This window comes from Mauremys reevesii, linkage group 6, assembly GCF_016161935.1.
Source record: "Mauremys reevesii isolate NIE-2019 linkage group 6, ASM1616193v1, whole genome shotgun sequence".
NCBI lineage: Eukaryota > Metazoa > Chordata > Testudines > Geoemydidae > Mauremys > Mauremys reevesii.
This window is the reverse complement of record NC_052628.1, coordinates 36,880,825-36,902,853: the sequence shown is the minus strand read 5'-3', so window position 1 is coordinate 36,902,853 and position 22,029 is coordinate 36,880,825. Positions and strand designations below refer to the sequence as shown.

Below are 22,029 nucleotides of genomic sequence, written 5' to 3'. Positions count from 1 at the left end.
CCAAATAAATTTGTTAGTCTCTAAGGTGCCACAAGTACTCCTTGTTCTTTTTATTTAAAACTGGCTACGCCAATACCAGAATATCATAGAACCTTCTGCAGTCAATAGGATTTTTCAAAACCAGGTGAAACTTTAAAGTAATATTGAATTGAATTCACTGAGATGGTTTACGCAATGAAGCTGAAATGTGCCTTCTTTTACTCTCTTCTACAACCTACATCTTTTCCATAAGTATGAAAATTTGATTACTTGTTCTTACTCATGATCTAATATTGCACATACCTCTTCAAGGGGGAAAAAAAAAACAACAAAACAAACCCCCAACACTAATGTTTCAGAATTGGGTCACAGAACTAAAAAGAACAAGATCCATAAACTATTCAGGTCTGAATTGGCAAGTAAAGCATAATTTTTTTTTAAATAGTAAATTTAATCTTGACGAGGCAGCAGACTTTAAAAAATTAATCTTACAAATAAATTAGTTTCTACAGAAGATTTTTCTCCTAATTAAATGAGATGGAAGCAGTGATAATCAGAGCATGCCGACTTAACTAAAGAAGAATTGGAACAGGTTTTTGACTACAACTCATGTCTCACAAGTCATCTCTTCACACAAGATAGGGCACCTCAAAACACCCACCACCAGTACCACCATCACCCACAAAAGACCATTTGAAACCAACCAGAGCTCAATGCATTTTTCTCTTTCCGTTTTCAAGTTATTAAAAAAAACCTGGATGTATGAAAACCTGGAGATTCAGTCTATCATAGTATTATGAAGAGGTTGGGGAAGGGATATACAGCTTAAAAAAAAATTCCTAATTAAAAAAACAAAACAAAAACAGATTGAAAAGCAGCCATTTCATTTCAGTAACAGCAAAGGAAACCCAGACTGTCTCACCCCTCCCCCAGCCATGCCGAGAACACACGCACAGCCACCCACACAACGCCCCTCCCATCCGTACTGTCAGTCTGGCCTGGCCCTCAGCTGAACTGCCTGCACTGACGTCAGCTGGCGACTGAGGCAGCATTCCTAAACAGTTCAGACAAACCCACTGGTGGGAAGCTTAGAAAGCCCTCAGCTGTAGTGAAGAAGGCAGAGGCTTGGCTGAAAGCCAGACTACTGAGCTCAGCATTTTGTAATGCACTTCCTTTTTACTTAACAGCTTGCATAATGCCTTAGCCAATTCCACCTTTAACCCTTTCTTTGCCTAATTTCACTTTATTTTTAAAGTTTTAAACATTCTTTCATGTCACTAGCCCATGCTACGTTGTCCAGCAATTTCTAGCAATACAAAGCAGCAACTTAGGGTACAAACAGGAAGATGCCTCACAAAACTAAACATGTAGAACACCAAGAAAAAATAATCTGATGGCTTTGCTTGCAAGAAATTATACTAAAGGATGTGAAAAATTAACAACATATAAAGACAACTTTTAAGGCAGCCCTAATCCTGTTTAGTTTTTTTGAGTCTATACCTCATCTTACTCCATCCTGAATTTAATCTATTCAGACAGCTGAATTTTTCATCGTCACATTAAAAACATCACTTTCAACAATGTTGTTGCATCAGTGTAACAGAAATATTTGGCCTTATTTGTATTCTGGCAGCACCCATAGGTCCCAATCAGGATTGGGGTCCCACTGAGAGGAAGATGTGGTCCTTGCCCTGATGGAAGTTATCCAACTTACGAAGATTTAAAACAAATGGGTCTAACAAACAGGTTGAGAGGTAGAGAAGGATAGTAGTGATAATAGGCAGTTACATATATAGGCTCTATAAAATGATTTCCAATTTTCACTAAAAATTAGAATTAATGCAGGAAATTTTCTATATGCAAATGTAGACTGAATTTCAATTTTTCATTCAGTCTTAAAATATTTTGAGACCAGATGTTTCTTACTTTAAAAGTCATGATATCATGAGGGAGGTAAGTTCCCCTAACCCACTCCACCTGCACTGTTTCATATAACCCCTTTGAAAAGGAAGTCCATTTTTAAGATTTCAGAACCTAGTTTACAGTCTTCCATTACAAAACCATGAAAATTTTGACTTTTTTCCTTTACAGGGAAAGATTCAAGCATTTGTATTGCAATTAACACCAAGAAATGCAAGACAACAAAATGTTAAGTCAAATTTTGGTACTCCCAATGAGCTTATACCACTTTAAACTATTCATTCTTAAATAGGTAGTTTGGAAATAGAACAAAGTATGAGCAAGAATGGAAAACAATTTAAGGTTGTTGGAGTGAGAGGCGGTGGTAGCAGCCTGTGTCAGGAATCTGTGTGTCAATCATATATTTGCAACCTTCCATTTTGCAACATGTACTTACCACCGAGAACTATTCCACACCCCCTCAAGTCTCATCTCATTATTATATCTGACTACATGTCACACCAAAGCACTTTTATAGGGCATTAGGGGCTTAATTTGCTTAAAAACACCCAACACAATCATCTATGTGTAATAGTTTGACTCAGCCATTAATTTTAAAATTGGCTAAATTTTATTGCCATGAGGAAAGCAAGTAATACTAGTCACCCTATGTAAATCTATGTTTACAAATCTTAGAAATTCACTCCGCACCATCAGATTTCACCTAACTACCAATGTTTACAAACTTACAGTTTCAAATCAGATCACATCTAAGCAATTCTGTGACAGAAGAGTTCCTCCAAGAGTTTGCTATATTTAAAAAAAAGACAGCAGTTGGCCATTTAAACATTTACTCAGAGTGGCTCAAGGTCATTGGACAAATGAGTGATTATATGGAAAATATCTTCTGCACTAAATAAAATGTGAAAAATGGGCTATTACTGGATACTGTGACCAGCATAGTGTTTAGACCCCCAACACTACTCACTAATGTAAACACATTCCTGTGAACAGGTCAGCTTGCCAGTCCCATTCACAAGGGGATAAAAAGGCCATACTACTTCCTGCAGAAGGTTGTGTTACAATGTAACCTGTGACTTGTCAATGAAGGCCAAGACTTTCCAAAGAAATGGGTGACTAGAGCTAGGCATCCAAATAAAGATAAACATACCCATTTTTGAAAAATCTTGGCCTAAATGTGCAAAGCTTATAGGACAACATACATGGAATCATCCAGACTGTTACAATTCTATGCATATGCTTTTGCTTTGTTACTGAACTAAGATATATATTTCAACTTAATGACCCTAAATATCAGAAAATATAACACTAAATACTCAAAATTATTAAAACTTCATTTTTCTTTTCTACTAGGAAGAATTGTTGAATTACAGTATCAAAAAAAGAGAGTGAAAATATGCTTTTGTACATAATTACTGGCCCTTTATTTTTATATAGTCATCTTAAAAGCCAATACATTTTTTTATTTCCCTCTTCATTATTACATAAAATTCCACTATACTCCACACAATCAAGAACACTTCTTGCACTAAAACTTTTCATAGCTACCTAGGTAACACACCTCAGAAACAGAGTGACTTACTATTTTAGTAACCCAAATCCTTTTATCCTGCTTTGATTATTACTTTTCACACTACATAACAGGAAATATCCCTTTAGTTCCCCAATATGGATTCCTACAAGTTAAGAAAATATAATTTATAACAGCATAATATTTGCAACCCTATAAATAGGACTTAAAAATCCATTTGCCCACTCTTCAACAGCAAATGGGCACCTTTCCCTGTCAAGTGTGGAAGCCTAAGAAATCAGGTTTCTCCAAAGACTAAGCTTTACAACATCTGAAGACCAGAAACTGCACATGTTCAACATATTACCTTAATAATTACGCAATTAGTCAATCTTACATTTCTACAGCTCCTTCTATCTGAGGACCCCAAATTGCTTCCACACGTTATATCTGGATATCCATTCAATTTATTTAAAATTATTACAAATTAATATTTTATCTGATTGTGCAACTGATGCTGGTACGCATAAATATAGTGAGTCCTACACTCTTCAAAGGTACTATGGTATTTATTTGTATACGAGTTCCCCATAGCTACTATAATTGCCACAACTTATTTTATTTATATATAAAATATATATATGTATACACACACACACACACACACCCATATACAGCAACATAAAACACACACAAAAAGGGGCAGAATTACACTTCCTGAGCACATGACAAATTTTGGATTTCTTGACTTGAAAGAATTTGGTCTCTGTTTTAAAATCCAATAAAGCTATATGTCATATTTAATAGATATCTGAGTTGGAGATTATCTGTTGCTTCATCTAATTTATTCTCTGCACCACTGCAGGATAGGATTAATAATTTATGCATGATCATTAATTTGCTGTGGCATTTTGCCTGAAGTACTTCTAATAATGGTAATTCTACAAGCTTAGTTAGAGGTTGTCCCACAAGGTAACTAACATCACTATTATAAAGTGCTTTCTACCACTGAGCTTCCATTTTCCTCCCCTAGTTTTAAGCTTTTTTGTTGTAGTTTCATATGCTACTGAAAATAGTTCCCACATTCCCCCCCTCTTTTATTCCCTGTATTTATTTACAGTTATATTGCCCCAAAGGTCATCTTTGTTGGTAAATAATTAGAAGAATAATTCAGCTAAATAATTCACATTTCTAGACAGCAAGCTATGACTTTGGTTTTTAACATCTTTTTATAACTTTCCTAAGCCACGTATCATTTGTTGACACTTTATATTTATCTAAATTAACAATTATTTTAAAATGTAAGAGTGAAAATCTAAATTTTTTTTTGTTTATATTTTATTATTTCTTTCCATTCATAATAAATAATCCCTTTACAAATCTAGGCACATTTCACAGGTAAACAATGCCTGTCGTGGGGTTTTGAGCTGTTGTCCATCACTGTAATAGCTGAGCACCCTCCATATAAAAGCAAATCAGCTATAGAGAGGACCCCAGTGGATTTCATATAATCTGGCTCTTCTCCCCTTTTGAGGGAGATGCAGAGTTTAGGAGAATTTGAAATTCTGATTAATGAAATTTTTACTTATGTTGTATGCTCGTCTTAGCATGATATATGGGAGCACTAAGCACATTCTACTTCAGCTGGAGAAATTTGGTAAAGAAAGTTTATATCGTGGAACCCAAACCTGGATATACTAAAATGTGAAGTTATCTTGGTGCCAATGCTGTATGGAAAATAATAATGATCCCCTTGGAGTCCTGCACAGAGAAGAAGAATATTTCATACAGATATATAGGAGTTTCCATGTAACTTTAGATTTTACCAAGTAACAGAACTCCCTATAAAATACCCATCAGGTATATGACAAGCTAAGTAAGTTATATTAAAATAGATTACTTGAACACACCAGACAATTGCCTAATTAAACATTCAGAAGATGGCTGGTTCTGTGACTTCACTGTAGTGGTTACTGTTACCTATTGTATGTTTACTACCAGCTTACCATTAAAAAGAAGAAAGTGTCTCAATACCAGTGTTAGCAACTCTCAAGGTTTTATCATAAGTATTGCAATATCTGGCATTTCTTTAAAGCCTCTTCACCTCCAGGAGGCATGTTTGAAAGAAGCTCCACTTTTTTTTTTTTTAAATATTAAAGTTCAGGGGTTCATTTAATTTGCTTCTGGTTTGAGCCTTCAGAGTTTACATTTTCAAGCAGGGAAAAGTGTGAAAACGTGAACCCAAATGGCTCAAACCAGAGGCTAATAAAAAAACAGGCAAAAATATATTTTTAAAAATCGTATGCCTTTAAAGCGTAAAGATTTTTTTCAGAGACCTGCTTCAATGTTTTGAATACTTGCATTAACGATATTAATACCATCTAAATTGCCACCTATTTAGTGTACAACCCCCTATTCATATAATTTGTTACCCTTGTGCTCCACTATTCCTCTCCCATTAGTTGTTACACTCACTTGTGTTATATCTTCAACTATAATCATTTTGGGGCTAGGACTGTCTCATACTATCAATTTGTACAGGGCCTAGCACAATGGGGTCTCATGCTTATTGGGACCTGGTACATGAGCTTAACAAAAACACAAAATAATGGTTGGGACAACTGAAGTCAGTCTTGGTCTTATTCCCTAAGTCTGTAGGAGTATGAAACACTGCAGAAGCAGTGCATTCAGACCCTGAAGGAGGAAAGCCTCATTTGGCCCAAGGGCAACTCCTACATAGCTAATTAATGACAGGTTTCAGAGTAGCAGCCGTGTTAGTCTGTATCCGCAAAAAGAACAGGAGTACTTGTGGCACCTTAGAGACTAACTAATTTATTTGAGCATAAGCTTTCGTGGGCTACAGCATGCGAAGAAGTGGGCTGTAGCCCATGAAAGCTTATGCTCAAATAAATTTGTTAGTCTCTAAGGTGCCACAAGTACTCCTGTTCTTATAACTAATTAAGGAGCAGTGTTGATGAACTCCAAAAAGAACTATTCAGTCTCTCTCTGCTGCAAGGATAGCAGCTATCACAAAGGTCTTTGAATATAAGTAGTGTGAAAAAGCAAAATCCAGGGAGAGAGAGGAGTCTGAAAGAGACACTGACAACCTAGGGGAAAAGAGACGATTCAGCAAATATCAGACAATTCAGGGTTCCGTTACAAAGACAAAGCTACCTTGGCAAGGGTCCTGCCTTGGGATGGAAGTTCAGCTACATCTAAAAATCTAGGGAACACTAGCCTTAAGTTATTTTTAAAGACACAATTTTCATTTTAATTGTAACTTATATAGCTAGCAACTCCTTTACAAAGTTCTACTTAAGAGCAGATTTCAATTTGATGCTTCTCTATTTATGCAGCCTAAGGCTTGATTTTATTTTTTGTGCTAGTTCTAAATGTGGCTATAGTCTTGACATCCTGTTATTTCTTTGTTTGTGTTCAACATACATGCGCTTCTCTGGAAACCTATATTGTGTACATCTCGGGCCTAGGGAGAGCAAGTTTCACTTTACCTCACTGTCGTGTCCCCTAACTATTCCCTCTCTACCAAGACTCCCCATACAAGTAATGGTGTGAGTTTACACTACAAATAGGAGTTGAACTACCATTTGTCTTGATTCTGTGCATTTGCAAGATAGGTAGTGTAAAACTGTACTCGGATATACTGTACATTTAAGAACAAAGTCTCGAGTCAAATTACCTTGTTCCAGGAGTTGTGCAAGCAGGGACTTAGGAAATGACAGAGGCAGATGCTGAAAAAGAGGAAGAGGTCTCAAGGTAACATTTGGTGTTGAGGAGGAGAGAAAGACAGGCTACTGTTCTCTTTAGGGTCTTGGAATCTCAAACCTTATAGTGCAGGGTGGACCAGTAGCTCCTCTCAGCCAGCCAAGAGAGAAAGGAGGGCAGCCTATATTCTGCATTTTCCTTCATACCCAGGAGAACGACTAGTAGAAAGAAGGACTGCCTATGACCTTGACCAATCAGAATGAGGCTGAGATGTGCTATGCTATGTAGTTGTAGCCATGTCTTTCCCAGGATATCGGAGAGACAAGGCGGGTGAGGTAATATCTTTCATTGGACCAACCTGGTGAGAGAGACACGCTTTTGAGCCACAGAGACCTGAAGAAGAGTTCTGTGTAAACTCAAAAGCGTGTCTCTCTCACCACCAAAAGTTGGTCCAATAAAAGATATTACCTCACCCACCGCGTCTCACTGAATTGTGGTGACAGTTTCCAAACTATGAAAAAGCACTGGAAAACCAACACCCACAGAACAGGTAGCTAGGAAGAAAAGAGCATTCTGTTGTGAAGGTTTTTGTTTCAAAGGCTTCACTGCCAGTCTAGAGGGGGATAATTTAAAGGGCCAGATGGGAGAAGCCAGCTCAGGGTTGAAGCCTGCTACAAAAAAATTTAAAATAACAGATTTCCTGCCTTAGTCTGAACATGCAACAGGAGAAAGAGGGCAACAAAACATTGTGTTAATAACTAGGTGAGGTGACAAAACTGGCATAGTGGGCACACATAATTACTGAGTTTTTATAAGTTATCTTGCAATCCATAATAACTCAGCCCAAGACACGAAGGCTTATTTAAGAAGTGCTGAGGGTTCCCCCACTACCGAACAGATGGCAAAGCACACTGAGAATAGCTTATAGCATTATTTAATTTTAGGTTCTAAACCACGTAAAGTCATATTAAGAATACTTAGCTCAAATTAAAAAAAAAAAAACTGGCTGAACCAGAGCACGAACACACACACGTTGGACTTTGACCTCTCTATCCCTTGTGCTTTCATAATAGACCAAAGGTTTTTCAAGTTAAAGTAAAATCTCACAGTTAATTTGCTTGTGAGGCACAAAGACAAGTCCTTAGCACTCCTATTGTAAACTATTTTGGTGAAGACTCACAACAGTGCAAAGAGTACCCCGTGAGCTTTCACAATAGCTTGAACTATATATTATTAGTTTGGGGTAAGTCTTGTTCTAACCCTTATGGTTTCATTATGAATTGTTTCAGGGAAAACAGCTGGTTTTTTGCTTTTTGAAAGAATAGTTTCACAAGCCTTTACTAAGTGCAAAAAACTGTTATTCTGAAATGTCAAGCCCACATTGGGGGGTTGGGGAGAGGAGAGAGACAGACACACACACAAAACCAACTTGTTTTGTACACCTTGAAGTTTATTGTGCAGGATGTTTTCCAATCTTTATACAAACTACGTTAGTTTATCAGACTAACCAAAACCTTTGTTTCTGCCATTGCCTGCCACCACCCATTCTATTGTGCATGCTCTAACCTGCCACAAAAAGCTGACTGTTTAGAATTGCAAGATTAAGGTTTGAAGCAGCACAACCTCAATGCACTAATGAATGGAAGGAATGCAGCAGCAGCATGCTAGGACCCAGCATAGAAGCTCCATCAATAAAGTAGGAGTCGATAGTTGTACTGACATATGTACCAGTGGTTAGAAACAGTTATACCATATATAGAAACCATCAGGTAAAGAAAGGACTTGAGGGGAAATGGACTGTTTTCTTACAAACTTTAGAGCAGTTATCATTCGTAAGTGGTTATTCTAACTACATACACAAAACAGATGTTCATCTGTAACTGAGTTTCTGTGTAACAGTAATGTACATTTCAAAATTTCTGATTCGCACCAAGAGAAATGAAGCTGGTCATTTAATCAGTGGTACAACTGAGGCAAAAAACCCTCAGTCATTAGAAGTGTCAAGTACATTTATACACCGCAATGGGACTGTAAAGGGCAAATTTAAGATGTCTTAATGATTCAACGCTACCTTAGCAAATGACAAAGATGGGTAATACCACATTCAACATCCAAGAGAAGTGAACATTACAAAAAATAAGTTAACTAATTATTAAGTTCTAAATGCACTACTTTGCAAGAGGTTTTAAGACCATAGCAACAAGGCTGTCTACAAGGCCATTACCAGTAAAGTTGTAGGATCTGACTAAACGATTTTTTGCCAAAAAATGACAACTAAAAACCTAAACTTTTCAAAAGAATGTATCAGTTCCAATTAAATGTACTGGTTCAGGATGAAATTTCTGATTGATTCAGAGCAGGAACTGGAACTAGTGTGTCCCCCACAACCCAAGTGAGATCCCTAGCCACTAAGCTATTCTGTGGCAGGGTCCGCTTGTTTTTCAGAAATAATTTCAAAAGATATCCATTTCACCACCACGAAGAACAGGAAAATATCTGAAATCTCTAAAATGGTACTACAGATGGCAAACAGTTTCCCACCCAGCTAGACCTTGGACTTCAGAGTTCTAACTCTCAATGAATATGCTTGCAGTGATGTCACTGGGGAAAGGGTGTCTGATTTGTATTGTGATGTACAGAGGGTTTTTTTGCCCACAAATTAAGTTGTTGTGTTTTCCTGTCACTTAGCAGTGATTACTCTAGCCCAGGGGTAGGCAACCTATGGCACATGTGCCAAAGGTGGCATGCGATTTTCAGTGGCACTCAGACTGCCTGAGTCCTGGCCACTGGTCCGGGGGTCTCTGCATTTTAATTTAATTTTAAATTAAGCTTCTTAAACATTTTAAAAACTTGATTTACTTTACATACAGCAATAGTTTAGTTATATATTATAGACATAGAAAGAGACCTTTTAAAAACGTTAAAATGTATTACTGGCACGCGAAACCTTAAATTAGAGTGAATAAATGAAGGACTCGGCACACCACTTCTGAAGGGTTGCTGACCCCTGCTCTAGCCGATGAAAGCAACACTGAGGCCCCAATGTGTTCTATTTAGTCCTCTTTTAGTGAGCAGGCAAACATTTGCTATGAAGAGCTTTGGATGGAGTTCAAAGCAGACTAATAAGTGAATTTGGCTATGAGTGCTTGACTGGAAGCTTCCTGATGGAGAAATCTGGTCAAAGACACAGAATTAATGGAATCAGCCTTGTAGGACTGTGATGAGGAAACAGATCCAACCCAGAATAAGTTTTCTCTTAAATGTCTTTGAGAACACAATCCAGGAGATCCCCAGAGGGTGAACACTCAAAGAGAAGTGCCATGAATTTCAGTGAGAAAAATTTCCTAAAGGTTTAAGTCAAAAGGCCCTCCTTGCTAACAGTAAAGTATCAACATTAGTGGAGATTTGTAGGGAATCTTGTACAAAGTCCGTAACAGACATGACTGCTGAGACAGAATTGTTCAAAACTGTTTCCCTGACTGAGTGTGGTAGGATTACACTACCTCAGGTTATAAGAGAACCTTATATCACATTTACTCTCAATGCAGGGGACATAAATTGCAACATCCAGGCCACATGCAAATAAAAATTCCTACTGAAAACTCACTACATCTTACAGTCTTTAGCAGAGGTGTTGGCTTTCAATGGAACACCCAAGGACTTAGGAGATGCTCTAGAAGGGTCAAGCTTGGGAGCAGTTAGCCAGAAGATGCCAAGATGTTTGGCAAACTTATTATGGTTACTTTCATAGATTGGGCGAGAGTAATGTCTACATCTAGAACCCCTCAGAAAATATTGATCTTTTTAACCAAAACAGGAGATTGGGAATGTTTTCTCCCTCTTGATTCCACCATAGTTAGAGTAAAGCCAGGAGTCTTCTTCCTTTTCCACACAGGCTGCATTTTAAATCTGTGGGATTCTTAATAACCACCCCTCAAACAAGACAATTCCAGAAGGTCTGGTATTGACTTGAACAATATGACCTCTCCTTCTCATTTGGAGGTAAGGAAGGGGAAAGGGGGAAAACAGGCAGAGGCAATAATCTTGATCTTGCTGGAAACCATTCCCAGACAGAACACTGATGTTTGTATGCAGGTTTATTGAAGCAACAGGTGGAAGAACTATAAGGAATTGGGAGGAGGGGGGAGGGAGAGGGATAAGACTCCAATGGCCTTACTAAACATCTATGGGGTCCATGGGATTAGCCCTGGACAAAATATTGCTTACCTGATCTAATGCCACTAAAAAGGAGGCCCTTAAATCTATTCTCTGCCATATCAGAATAGCCACTATTCTCTGCTTGCCAGAGAATCTGAATCTGAAGTGGCTCTGTCTTGGGCTGCAGACATCCTGGGATGAACTAACCATTAGTAGCACAGAGGCAACCTGATGCCTTGATAACTTCCCAGAAGTTTTATCTGTCCACTCAGAAGCTGACTAGAGTGGAAGGAACCTTCAAAAGAGGCATATATTGTGCCACTTCACCCTGGGTACTTACAGTCTCCGTTCTTGGGAATCTCCTTTGTTATTGTTAATTTTATAAGATACACCTCTACCTCAATATAACTCTGTCCTCAGGAGCCAAAAAAATCTTACCGCATCATAGGTGAAACTGCGTTATATCAAACTTGCTTTGATCCACCAGAGTGCGCAGCCCTGCCCCACTGGAATACTGCTTTACCGTGTTATATCCGAATTTGTGTTATATTGGGTCACGTTATATCAGGGTAGAGGTGTATATTAGAAAATGGAAGAAAAAGCTTTCAGAAGCTCCACTGAAGAGCCAAAAACAGCAGAGGTTGCATCAGCCACACTCTGTTCTTCAGCAAGTGAAACAGTGACCATGACCAGCATGGCTAATGGAAGCCTAAGCTGGAGACTGTCAATTTCTGACCTGCCTGTCAAGAAACAAGGGGCACCATCTATGTGTTTTGCACTGGTATCAACCAGCACACAAATTCCTCATGCCCAATTTTTTTCTGGTCAATCCTATTTATTTTTTCACTGTACTCTTCCCTCTCCAGATAGAATCTAAATGTCTGACTTTTTTACACTGTTCGATCACCTTCCCCAGAAATTTACATAAGTTAACTTATTTAGTTCAAATATTTAGAAGTCTTCACTGAGTTTAAGGCGGATTAATTCACAGAAACCATAGCTAGGGCTATACGCCAATTTTTAATAAGTTTCACAGCAGAGGTGCAGGAGAACAATGATGTGTTACAGAAAGGGCGGGGGGGGGGAGGGCTGGAGAGCGAGCTCACCCTATACTCATCCTGCAGTGGTGCCTCTTGTCCTGCACCCTGCTCTAGATGCTACAACCTGGCCCATGTGGATGCAAAGCTATTCAGGTTTGGCACAGCCGCCCCTCTGTAAATGGACATAGGGGAATAGATGCACCAAAACCAAGTGGCTGTGCGGCTCCATGCACTAGACTACACCACCACTCAATTTGGACACATTTCATGGACTTAATTCAAATTCACAGCTTCCATGACCACCATGACATTCATGAAGTCTGGTAGACCCTCACAGTACAGATACATATCCCTGTTTTAACCCCCCACCTCACCCCAAAAACCCCCAAAATCATGCAGTCTCGTTTTAGACAAGATCCATCAAAGGAGGCAACAAAGCAACAGAGAGCATAGGAGAGAAGGAAAAAATAGTTGTACATCAGTAAGATTACAAATTTAGTCAAATATGTTCACAGCATGAGGGAACATTTCCTTTAGGAAAAAAATGTGAGCAAATATCATTTCTTGATGCCATGTGTTTAAAAGTGGGTCTTCAGGATGCATTTAAAAAGATTTCCTAATAGTGTAGGTTGGCCCTTAGTTTTTGAACTCTTCACCAGGATGAGCACAGTATTTTAACCAACTATCAGTCTCTTTCATGGATTATGTACACCAATATTAAGTTACCATGAAGTCTTCTTTCCTCATAACATAAGACAAAAATACTCTGTCACATGTTATGCTGCACCCTTCTGAAGGCAAAACAAGATTCCAATAACCCTGTAATCAAGACTATAGTATTTCAGACAGGCCAGGTAACTCAAACATAGGATTCATCTTTCTGTATACTTTGATTCATCTACATGCCACAGAAAGTCCTGGTGAGCACCTATGTAGGCTTACAGTAAAGAGTATTGGATCAACTCAAGTCCACTTTCATCAATAAGCCTAAGAAAGTGATTTCATAGTACAAATAGATGGAGGCTATGTCTTCACCTATGTCATTTAACTCTTTCTCTAGGGGTCATACGTGAAAATGCCTAGGGATTTCAATCAAGTCTTCAGGGATGTAAACAGATCTTCACAAGACTCCAAAACTCAGTTCAAAACTCTAGATTAGTATTCTAGTGAAAAAGGACCAGTGCATGAATTGGCACTATAAGTCAGAGTACATGATCCATTTGTTACATTTTCAAATTAACGCCTTTGTGCTTTCTCCTCTCCTGCCCCTCATGCTTGAGAGGAGCATCCCATAAACATCCATAACGCTACCTCATCCTTATTATCCTCCTTAAAACTCTCCTTTGCCATGATGCCTATAATAAATTTGACAATGGTTACGCTACTGCTGTGCAGAGACCACTTTTTATCATACTGACCAAATGCTGTGTCATAGACTGAGTACAAGGGACCAATCTGTAGCCACCTGTTATTTCTTATCTTATACTTTGACTAAGTTTCTTTATGGTAGGGACCATCTTTTTACTCTGTACAGTGCCTAGCACAACAGGGCCTGGTCCATCACTAGGGCTTCTAGGAACTATGGTAATACAAACAACAATACTCACAGCCTTATAATGAAACTTGCATCATTTGCCATCCCCAATATATCTTAGTATTCCCAATGCTGTCAGCACTTTCAGGAGCTGCCTTTCAGGAGCTGTTTAAAAACAGAAGTTGTGCTGTGACATTAGCCATTTAATTCATAGTAGTTGCAAATGCTTGCTTTGTTACTTCAGTCATACACAATGTAAACTGGCTTCTAGTCCTGCACAGATTACTGCAATTCAGTTGACATTTCTAACAAGAATGCATCTAAACACTTATTTCGAAAATGAATCAATCTGAACAGATTATAGGAATTAAAAAAACCTATATAATCAAATCTTATCTATAGATTAAATTACAGTATATGGGCAGAATGCTTGAAAAGGCTAGACCTAAATACCTACATCAACAACATGAAAAAAGAAAAAAAAAAAGCGTATACAGGGAAGTTATTAATCAAAGCTTCACAGATATAACAAGATAGCCCCTAGTTACCACGAAGGTGGTTAAAGCTCAAACCTTTTACAACTGGCCATATACACACCCCACTCCCTAATCTATCTTGATTACAGTACTCCACTCACAAAACCAACCATTATTTTGCCCTAAACTAACAGGATTTTAAAACCCACATGCTTCTAAACTGTTACTCCAAAATAAACAACACAAACTACTTAAAGTTGCTGGCCATGCAATGAAATAAGACAAGAATAATAGATCCTGCAATTATGTTTTAGAGGATGAATATCCATTTTAAAATGAGGCAATCTCTTCATATACAGTTGCTGTTTGAGATTAAACAAGATTTCTATTTAAATAATTAATGCAAAAACCTCAAAAACCATGTTCTCTGCAGATACTGCAGTACCAAATAATCCAGTCTATAATGTAGTTTTAAAAGTAGCGTACAACACAGCAGTCCCTAATTCCATTTTAAAACAGGCTCATGTACTATACCAAATCCTTGCAGTTCCATTGAAGTCAATGTGACTATTCCTGTGAACAAGTTATGTAGCTGCTGAAGCACTTGCTGCAGCAACAGCAACTAAATTCTCTTCTTGGTCAAGAAGCCACATCTATGAAGATATTTAGGCACCTAATACCACTAAGAGTCGATTTGTAACTTTAACAAAAGTGTCTAAGCAAGTTAGGTGCCTAACTTGCATAAGAGCTTTTGTAAATCCCATTCCATGTTGTCTATAACAGGGGTCGGCAACCTTTCAGAAGTGGTGTGCCAAGTCTTCATTTATTCACTCTAATTTAAGGTTTCGCGTGCCAGTAATACATTTTAACGTTTTCAGAAGGTCTCTTTCTATAAGTCTATAATATATAATTAAACTATTGTTGTATGTAAAGTAAATAAGGTTTTAAAAATGTTTAAGAAGCTTCATTTAAAATTAAATTAAAATGCAGAATCCCCTGGACCGGTGACCAGGACTTGGGCAGTGTGAGTGCCACTGAAAGTCAGCTTGCGTGCCACCTTTGGCATGCGTGCCATAGGTTGCCTACCCCGGTCTATAACTTTAAGTGCTTTAATACCTTAGTAAAATCTGACCCTATAACACTTCTGTAAAATTCAACTGTAATACCCTGCCAATAGTTTTTTTTTTTTTAAGTGTATACATTTTGAATTAATTTTAATTTAAAATTGCAGTAGCACACATTTTCAAATTAGTTTCATAAAGCCTCAATCAGATTTAAATAAAAAGACAAACATTATAGTCACCTATTCACTAAGATCAATTATTTTAATCATCCTGATTTACACTGTTCCATGGATAGAGTGATTTCTAAAAATATTCTTGCCCTATTTGGGGTCATATGAAATGTTAGATCAAAATATGGGGAGTCACACCTCCACCCCCTCATTTTTTAAAAGAGTAATGTATGAAGACATCACCAGACCCTCTGTTGACAAACAGAAGAGTTAATTCAGCCATCTATTTTACAATGCATAGCTATGCCATATGTTCTGTGTCAACTGGATATAACACTATCAAAACTAGTAACACTTTGAATTCCTTGCCACTTATGCCTCAGTTCTATTTTAGTTTTTAGATTGCAGTCATTACCATAGAATCTTAGTGCCTTCCAAGATGCATTAAGAGACATCACTAGCATCATGTATGTGTAATTCCCCCTCCCCCCACCTCGTTTCCCTTTCTCCCTAGGGAAAGGGGAAGTTGCATGTGTAGGTTTTTGTTTTGTTTTGTTAAAACGTTTGTTTATTACAAGTCTGCTGTGCGAGACAAAGAAAGTAATGCACCTTGTATTTGAAATTGAAGCTGGTGAGGTTCTTAGAATCTTGTTGGGGGGAGTGTCCCTTGCAGACGACTGCTTTATTTTGCCCAAGGAGCAGAGATCTCAACCACAGTACTCTGCCGAGATGTTTAGGTGATCTTTTAGAAACTCTGGGACTATACTACTAAGCAAGATGAAGACCATGAATTTGACTCTGCATTCTATGGGAAGCCACTGTAGTGAGTGGAGGACGGGTTGGATGTGTGTATGGTGGCCATCTGAGGAGATGTACTGCTGCTTTCTGTACTGATGGAATGTCCTAAGGGGTTGACTGCCCAGGTATAAATCAATTCAAGGTCTGATGTAGTACCTACTACTATGCTTCTGTTTACTTAAGCTTTTCAGTGCTGATAGCCAAATGTCACCTGAGGAAATATACACAGGAACTTCATTTCAACTAGTAGCACATACTATCTTGGTAGCTGCCCATAAAACATTGTCGTATTAACTATTGTGATGCACTAACCCTTTTCTCCTCCTATTACTCTGCAATTGTTTTAAATGATCCCAACTCCCAACCAAAAAATTAAGATGTCAAGAGCTTTGTCTCATGCCTCCATTATTTATAGCTACCTCCTTCCAGCAGTAGAATTCTACAACCCTACATACGGCTGACTTGTCTTACCATATGTGGTATAAACCTCCCACTGGCATGAGTGCTTATAGATAATGACCTGCCTATCCATTAAGACCTGGGACTTCCTTTGCACTGGGGAACTGGAGAAAGGAAGAATGTTTAATGGCCAAACCCATGCTTTTATGAAGGCCTTATTCTCCTTCCCACATGCAAACATGCACCTTTGTTACCATCATTTTCCAGCTCATAGGTTTTAACTGACAAATTTCAGGAAGAAAGGGTTAGCTCGCAAGACTTTTACAGGTATTGGAATCTCAGTTTGACAAATATTGGCAGGGAAACCTATCATCTTGACTGATGGCTACGATTCCTAAAAACAAAATTACTGGGAAATAGTTGAAACTCACAAGGCTGGAACTTAAAGGGGAGACAATAGGCCTTAACTGAACTAATAGTGGTGGAAAAAACCCTAAAACTTAATGAAGATGCCAGCAAGGACTGACTATCAAGGTCGAAGTGCCTGGCCAAATATAGGTAGAGGCTCAAGAGGAAGGGGGCAAGAAGGGGTCGTTCTGCTTTCTCCCCCGCCCCCCTGCAATTTTATTACTGATGCTCACTACTCAAGCAACAGCTACCTCTCTAGAAAAACAGCCACTTCAGGCCAGATTTTCAGAAGTATTTAAGCACTCAAGGATGCAGAGAAGTGCCTAGTGGGATTCTTCTACTGATTTCAATGGGAGTTAGGCACTCTTAAAAATCCCACTAGCGGCCAAGCTGCATCTGGCACTAAATGTCTAAGTCACTTCTGAAAATGAGTTAAGCTCATTAGGATAATATTTAAAAAAAAAACAACCAACCACCTAAGGGCCTGATTCTCACTTACATTAGGACTGCTTTACACCACTCTGACAATGCAAAGGGGCCTTCAAGCAGACTTTAAAGCTCCTTTACTTGCCAAATGGTGTAAAGCAGCTTTAATGTAACTCAGAATCAGGCCCCAAGTCTGCAGAGATAAAGAAGCCTCTCAGCTCTATACTTTGTCCTACTATATGCTACTCTGTTTGGCAGCGACTATTCAAGGACTAATACACTGCTTTTGGAGGGCCCTCAGATGTGTAGAGCTTTCATGTCATGTTCCAAGACTCAGTCCACCCCAGAGCAGTTCCTTTTCTCATTTCCAAAATGATGCAGTCTCGGTTTTTAATTCAGCTAGCAATGTTGGAGAACATTTGTGATATTTCTCCCACCCTTTCTGTCCAGCATGGTGTGCAAGGCCTTATGTGCACATCAGGCAGGAAGATCCTATAATGGGGAATGCAGAGTGGACAGTGAACTTGTTTCCTTATTCTTTTGTGCTGGTGCAGAATCTGGGACTGTTAGGGTACAGCTGGCTCTCAGTGTGGTCATTAGGCAACCCAGAAAGCTCAGCTGGGCCCTATGAGCCCTTTCCAAACAGTTCCACTTCCTGATTGGTCAGGGGAACCAGCCTCTACTACTTGAGCATAGCAGCAGCACAGGGGCTGCTCAATGTGTACCATGCCTACAGCTATGCTAACCCTGCTCTCACTGCCTCTTCCTGCTCCAGTCCTTACTCCAAGTCCTGCTCCAGGCAGTACCTGCCCTGTTCTGTTTTTTGACCTGTGGCTACCGCACTGGCTTACACTTTGATTTCTGACTGCAGTTCCGACCTTTGGCTTGGCACCTTGATCCTGACTCCTGCTTCACCCTTGGATAGGTGTCTGATCCCTGGATCTTCACTTGCCATTACCTGAACTGCCATCCCAACCACCGAGCAAGGTCCTGCTCTGCCCTGTAGGTAAGCTGCCTATGCCCCAGCAGCGCATAGAGACAGAGCAAAAACTTGAAGGAGTCGAGTCTGAAGACCAGAGTTGAGAGGACATGTTTGTATGAAAAAATGTATATATATATCTGCCTAGATTGGTAGCGGATGGAATCCCAGAACTCTTCTGAGCTCAGGTAATACTGCTCTGGAACACTTAACAGGTTGTGTCTATCAAATGCCCAAAGGCTCACTTATCTGTAATGTACAGGGAGAGTTGCCTTTGCAGCATGCAAAGCTCTCCTCGGACTGAAGGAAAAAAACAACCCCCCCCCCCAAAAAAAAAACCACAAAAACTGTTTGTATTCTTGTCTCTCTAGGTTAGAGTCAGCTCAACTTTGTCCTCCTGTGTAAGACAGCACTTTGAATTTTCTAGTTATCTTTATTGTAAAGGTTTAATGCTGAGCATACTGTGTTTTGAGAAGCTTATGTACATCAGCCAGTGACCTATTCTAAATCAACAGCTTTGCAAGTATGCACTATGCCCTTTAAGAAAAGGATCCTAAAACATGACAATCTCTTGCAGTTTATGGATGGCAAGGTTGAATAATTGCAAAGCAGAATAATTTAAAAGCAATGTAAAGAGCTTAGAAAAAAATAGCTGTAACCAATTTTAGTTTGCTTTCTATTGTTCAGTGAACACATTCAATCTTATCCTCTGAAAAGGCAATTCTGAGGGCTAAAGACTGCTGCAACTAAGCTTAGTGCCTATTTCATGCAACACACTGATGTAGCACTGCATTATTTTGGGAGATTTTCCACAGCTGTTCAGGAGTGAACCAAATACAAAACATTTAAAAATACTTCAGCATAATACATTCTAAAAATTTCTTTGGATATGTTAATTGATTTAGAATGTGATATTTCTATATGTTGTAACACTTAATAGCAAGTTCTGAAATATTAAATTAGCCACTGAGGTCTTCTTTTGTCTGAAATCAAACTAGTCAGCCAATTGAATACCTGGAAGATTGATAGGAAAGGTCTATTTAACAGTATGTTAAAAGGACACTGTCTAGATTAAATCCATTATACAGGTAACTTCTAGTATACAACTACTGTATATTACCAAAAAAAACCTTTAAGTCTAATTGCTCACCTTTTACTATGATGGTTATAATGAAAGAAAGAAATTGTCTTTGTCAGCCAAACTAAAGTTACTCACTTTGGGCAAGTGAACAAGTAGAGTTTTTAAATGGTGCCTTGCACTATTTGTGTAAAGTTCACTTTCTAAACATCTTTTAGATAGGACAGTGAAATAATACTGTTTACTGGTTCTCATGTAATAGCATAAAGCTGTTGTATTAGGGTTTCCTACACTTCAGAGAACTGCTACTAAGTTCCCCTGCCCTGATAAGTGTTCTTTCCCCTCCAAACAGAAAATGTTTCCCCCTAAAGTTAAGTGATCAAATGAAAACATTATTCTGTAATTCTGAACAAAACATACGTTTCTCCTTAGTTTTGCTGTTTTTGAGTACTATGGTTATCTGTCAAGATGTGGGTTAGGAAAAACAAGAGTGCTATACCTTTTAAAGGTGTCAAGATGAAACAATAATTCAGATACACAGAGCAACAACTCATTTAAGCAAAGGGAAAAAACATGGTCCTAGAAAATGGAGAAAGTATCTCTTTCAGGTTGTCTAAGCAGAAGAAAAGTGCTAGTGGCTGTGAAGAGGAAAAAGGAGGGGTATTAAAAAATAAGCAAATAAAAATATGGGCTCACAAGCATGAGGGATTGATTATCCTGAAAGCTTGTTTCCAAAGGATTCCAAAATAAAGTTCATATTTTGAGGAAAATGTGACAGGCACTATATAGTGATGGTTGGAACATCTTTCTTTAATCCAATTTAAAACAAACCAAAAAGGTGGCTGCATCACTGACTTTGAACTGAAGAGTTCTAATGTATTATGGAGTTCTGAAACACTAAAGCCATCATGTCCATGTTATTTTTAAAGAGGGAAAAATAATTCCCTGCACTTAAAAGCCACAACATACTTTGGAAACTGATGTTTCCTGATATATTTCTGATTTGCAACACTCGTGCTGCCAGCTGCCTTGACATTTGTGTGCCTTAAAAAAAAAAAAGGCAGTTTTTCTGCACCAAAGGCCTTTGTTCCACCCAAAGACCAGCTCACCTTACCTCTGAAAGCCTCATGAACTTTTGTCAGCTGTTCCTATGGTAAACAGCTGAGATGTATGGAAAATTCATTACTGCTGCCTGAAAATTAGAGCAGGCAGCATGTTCTTGCATTTATTGTGAGATTTCTCCAAAACACAAATTGGTATTTAAGTACAATTTGAAAGGTTTTTGTCTTCCACACCTATACATGGACTCAGTTTGAAGGCTCTCAAACAGGCATGATAGTCAAACTAATTAACTGCTTGGTGCCAAAAAACAGGATCCCTGCTAATAAGTGCTAATGTGAAATGCAAGAATATTGACAGGGAGAGCACTGAAGGACTCATTGGCACATAGGGGTTAATGAAGGTCATCTTAGCAGTCTGGTTCCCCCTCTGAGTCCCAGCCTACTTAGTATTTTACACAAATCTACTGCACTAAGTAGATATGCACCAATTTTGAATGATTAAGCAGAAAATATGGGGCTTTTATAACTTTAAATGTATTAGGAGTATGGTCAAGGAATGTAATATGTTAGGAATGGAATGTTTTGAGTGGAATGGTTAAATGCCAAGTTAGAATAAGCAGATTCCTTTTAATCATTTGCATGTTCCTCAATCTTTAAGATAGTCTGTCAATATAGGTACAGTTCTAAATTTATGGGATTTTAGTTCAGGTTAAAATTCAACATCCCGCTACTTACAGTTCAGTCAAAGTTGCCTATGAGTGTAAGACTATCACATTTTTTATGTTTTTTGCAGTTCATTCAGTTTTTCTAGTTTACAAAGAAATTATACTCATAACATCAAGATTTAGGTTTGTCACTTTAATTATTTCTGCGAGCACTGTGTACATCTTCAAAAATCCCACTGGTAATTCAATGAAGCCTGTTGTGTGGGCAATTACTCTGAATGTAATTTTGGGAAATGGGGGGGGGAGAGAAGGGTACTTCCTAACATCTTGTAAAATGATTCCTGCTAAGCTGTCAGGAATGCTTTTCAAACCTTTATTGTTGAAGGATTTAATACACCTTTGACTTGGCTACCTTTAGTGCAGATGGTGTATTCCCTTCTGCTTTCAAGAGGCAACACTTTCAAATTCAACAAGATATTTCACACCCTCTTCCATGTCTGGTCCTCTAGCTTCCCCAGTACACTTTCAGTTACTTTTTCCATGATTAAGCAGCCACAGGGCTACTTTTTGGGGGTTTTTTTTGGGGGGGGGGGTGTCTTTTCCTCTTATTGTTACTGCATGGAAAGAAAAGAGAAGGAGGC

General features: G+C 38.5%; 1 protein-coding gene and 1 long non-coding RNA gene across 3 annotated transcripts in view; both read right to left on the bottom strand.

Moving 5' to 3' along the window:
* The window catches only part of ZSWIM6 (zinc finger SWIM-type containing 6), a 155,299-nt gene that overhangs the window by 110,204 nt on the left and 23,066 nt on the right, over positions 1–22,029 (bottom strand). The gene's annotated exons all lie outside the window — the stretch shown is intronic.
* On the bottom strand, positions 5,114–13,995 carry LOC120407808. Its single transcript, XR_005600269.1, has 3 exons — positions 13,938–13,995; positions 7,107–7,158; positions 5,114–5,170 (listed from the first exon to the last, which is right to left on the bottom strand). It is a non-coding gene; the product is annotated as an uncharacterized LOC120407808 (long non-coding RNA).